At 37.3% G+C, this 4,489-nt stretch overlaps 1 pseudogene; it reads left to right on the top strand.

Moving 5' to 3' along the window:
• The first annotated feature begins 438 nt into the window (after window positions 1–438).
• Window positions 439–2,042, top strand: LOC136142067 (T-complex protein 1 subunit zeta pseudogene; annotated as a pseudogene).
• The last annotated feature ends 2,447 nt before the right edge of the window (window positions 2,043–4,489 follow it).

The following is a 4,489-nucleotide window of genomic DNA, read 5'->3' as shown; positions in this document are numbered from 1 at the left end:
CAAATGTCTAAGAAATAGTTCTCAGGGACTTCCCTGGTGGTCCAGTGGGTAAGACTCTGTGCTCCCAGTGCAGGGGGTCCAGGTTCGATCCCTAGTCAGGGAACTAGATCCCACATGCATGCCTCAACTAAAGATCTCGCATGCCGCAACTAAGATCTCACATGCCGCAACTAAGACCCAGTGCAGCCAAAATAAACAAATATATAATAAAAAAAGAAGAAATAGTTCTCATTTGTCTGTATTTGGAAGATTTTCTTATTATTATCAGTGACCTAAGTAAAAAGAAATTTCACAAGCTATTAACACTATTTAAATATTCAAACAATAAAAAAGAAAACTCCCTCTTCAGAAGAACTGGATAGCGCCTCCCAGCCATGCTGAACCGGCTCTCGGCTTTCCAGACACCAGGTTCCCTCACTTTCTTCTGCTGGGTCAGCTATGGCGGCCGTGAAGACCCTGAACCCCAAGGCTGAGGTGGCCTGAGCCCACACGGCGTTGGCTGTCAACATCAGTGTGGCCTGGGGGCTGCAGTACGTGCTGAGGACCAACTTGGGGCCTAAGGGCACCATGAAGATGCTTGTTTCTGGTGCTGGAGACATCAAGCTCACTAAAGATGGAAATGTGCTGCTTCATGAAATGCAAATTCAACATGCAACAGCCTCCTTAATAGCCAAAGTAGCAACAGCCCAGGATGACATAACTGGTGATGGTATTACTTCCAATGTCCTAATCATTGGAGAGCTCCTGAAGCAGGGGGATCTCTACATTTCTGAAGGTCTTCATCCCAGAATAATTACAGAAGGATTTGAAGCTACAAAGGAAAAGGCACTTCAGTTTTTGGAACAAGTCAAACTAAGCAAAGAGATGGACAGGGAAACACTTATAGATGTGGCCAGAACATCTCTACGTACTAAAGTTCATGCTGAACTTGCTGATGTCTTAGCAGAGGCTGTAGTGGACTCCATTTTAGCCATTAAGAAACAAGATGAACATACTGACCTCTTCATGGTTGAGATCATGGAGATGAAACAAATCTGAAACTGATGCAAGCTTAATCAGAGGTCTTATTTTGGACCATGGGGCATGGCATCCTGATATGAAAAAGAGAGTAGAAGATGCGCACATCCTCACATGCAACGTGTCATTAGAATATGGAAAAACAGAAGTGAATTCTGGCTTTTTTTTTTTTTTTTTACAAGAGTGCAGAGGAGAGAGAGAAACTAGTGAAAGCTGAAAGAAAATTCATTGAAGACAGATTTAAAAAAATGATAGACCTGCAAACGAAAGTCTGTGGTGATTCAGATAAAGGATTTGTTGTTATTAATCAAAAGGGAATTGATCCCTTTTCCTTAGATGCTCTTTCAAAAGAAGGCATAGTAGCTCTGCACAGAGCTAAAACGAGAAATATGGAAAGGCTGACTCTTATTTGTGGTGGAGTAGCCCTAAATTCTCTTGATAACCCAAATCCTGATTGTTTGGGACATGCAGGACTTGTCTATGAATATACATTGGGAGAAGAGAAGTTCACCTTTATTGAGAAATATAACAATCCTCGCTCGGTCACATTATTGATCAAAGGACCAAATAAGCACACACTTACTCAAATCAAAGATGCAATAAGAGATGGTTTGAGAGCTGTTAAAAATGCTATTGATGATGGCTGTGTAGTTCCAGGTGCTGGTGCAGTGGAAGTGGCAATGGCAGAAGCCCTGATTAAATACAAGCCCAGTGTAAAGGGCAGGGCCCAACTTGGAGTTCAAGCATTTGCTGATGCATTGCTCATGATTCCCAAGGTTCTTGCTCAGAACTCTGTTTTTGACCTTCAGGAAACACTAGTTAAAGTTCAAGCAGAACATTCAGAATCAGGTCAACTTGTGGGTGTAGACTTGAATACAGGTGAGCCAATGGTAGCAGCAGAAGTAGGCATAAGGGATAACTATTGTATAAAGAAACAGCTTCTTCATTCCTACACTGTGATTGCCACCAACATTCTCCTGGTTGATGAGATCATGAGAGCTGGAATGTCTTCTCTGAAAAGTTGAATTGAAGCTTCCCTTGTATCATCTGAATCATAGACTCTACAGAGTGATCCTAAGAATATAGTTATGGAATTTTTGTCCAAGCTTCAAATGATTTTCAAAGGATTTTTTTTCCCATATAAAAAAAGGAGAGAACACTGGCACCTATTCAGATTCTGAGGTTCTGAAATTATAATTACAGTATTTTAAAAATTGCACTGTAGTGTACACATACAGGCCATACTTGCCAATAAACAGGATGTTTTGCTTTAGCTTCAGTGATATAAAAATACATGCTAGATAAGCTACCTACCTTGTTATTAAATATTCCTTGAAAAACACCACCACCAAAAAAAAAAAACCTCCTTTAGTTTCAGCATAAACACACAGGCACTCCTTCCCACTAAATGCTCTCTCATCTTTATGACATCCTTTTGCTAATTTATAGCTGGGATTTCTGCCATGCTTCTAGTGAAATAAGACATGTTTATGACTAAGGCTTTCACACTTTCAAAATTTTTTCAACTAGATACTTGAGAAACTTAACAATATCTTCCTCCCCTAAAGTCAGTATAATTCATAGAGATATCAATATTGAGCAATTTGAATTTCTTGTGGTTGTCAAACTTACAACCATATTTTACAGTGGATTAAGAACACCTTTAGTTCTCTCTTGAGTTTGTCAGAAGAGTAACTTGATTTCTTTGACCTGCTTTCATACTTTTCACCTTATGTTGTTAGACCATGGGATTTTATATCATTTCTCCCAATGGAAAATATGACTTCCATAAATGAGGGCTTGACATTTAAAACATTTATTGCTTATTAGGTATATGATCTGCAAATATTTTCTCTCATTCTGTAGGTTGCTTTTTCATTTTGTTGATTGTTCCTTTTGCTGTGCAGAAGCTTTTGAGTTTAATGTCGTCTCACTCGTTTATTTTTGCTCTTGTTGTCTGTGCTTTTGGTGTCATATCCAAAAATTCATTGCTAAGACCAATGTCAAGGAACTTTTCCTTGACATTGTCTTCTAGGAATTTTATGGTTTCAAGTCTTAAATTTAAGTCTTTAATCCATTTTGAGTTGAATTTTGTGTATGGTGTATGATAAGGGTATAATTTCATTCTTTTGCATTTCTGTATACCATTTCCCAAACAACATTTACTGAAGAGACTATCCTTTCCCCGTTGTGTATCCTTTTTTAAAATTGAGATATAACTGACATAAAACATTATATTCATTTCAGCTGCACACCAGAATGATTCGATATTTGTATATATTGTGAAATCACCCACCGCAATAAATCTAGTTAGCATCTGTCATTATACATAGCTACAACATTTTTTTCTTGCAATGAGAACTTTAAAGATTTACTCTCTTATCAACTTTCAAGTATGCAATATAGTATCATTAACTACAGTCACCATTCTGCACTTTACTTCTCCATGATTTATTTATTTTATAACTGGGTGAGATGGGTGAAGGTGGAAATGGATGAAGGTGGTCAAAAGGTATAAACTTCCAGGTGTAAACTTCCCATTGTGTATTCCTGGTGCACATGACAAAGCAAATACTATATAATCTCACTTATATATGGAATCTTAAAAAAAAGTCAAACTCACAGAAGGAGAGAGTAGAACAGTGGGTTACCAGGGGCTAGAGGGTGACAGAAATGGAGAGATAGCAGTCAAAGTGTATAAACTTTCAGTTGTGAGGTAAATAAGTTCTGGGGATCTAACCTACAGTATGGTGACTATAGTTAATAACACTATATTGTATATTTGAAATTTGCTAAAAGAGTAGATTTTAAGTATTCTCACCACACACAAAAAATGGTAACTATGTGAGGTGATATATATGTTAATTAGCTTCATTGTGGTAATCACTTCATACATATATATATATATACACACACACACACATATATAGACATATAAATATATCAAGTTGCAACGCTGTATACCTTAAATGTATACAACTTTAATTTGTCAATTATACCTCAAAAAAGCTGGAATAAAATAAAATAAAATACAGGTTCATTGCTTCATAATGTTTCCATTTGGCAGTGAGACCCAGGGTTGCACTATCAGTAGATATGCAATGTATTTGAATATAAAAATTTTCCTCAGCATGCACTGTCAACAGACATAGATAATTTGGCTTTGTTTTTGAACATGTTACAAACAGGATATTAATTCTTAGATGACTTAGCTCAAAGGTCAGTTCCAGAATAGACTCTGGCAACACCCACATACTCCTATAATAGGTTCTAATAAGAAACGCAAACATATCACGCCTATAAACCCAAGTTTCAATCACTACTTTGGACCCAGAATTAAGGATGATGGTGAAACCAACACTATGGTGCTTCCATACAGCTTCTCTACCAGGCCTACAAACTCATCTGACAGCCCTAAGATCAGCCAGTATATCTTACTTCCTGATATGTATCAGGTATTTAAAAAATGTTT

This window comes from Phocoena phocoena, chromosome X (assembly GCF_963924675.1).
Source record: "Phocoena phocoena chromosome X, mPhoPho1.1, whole genome shotgun sequence".
Classification (NCBI taxonomy): Eukaryota; Metazoa; Chordata; class Mammalia; order Artiodactyla; family Phocoenidae; genus Phocoena; species Phocoena phocoena.
Note: the sequence above shows the minus strand (reverse complement) of the source record. Positions and strands in the feature narration are given on the sequence as shown.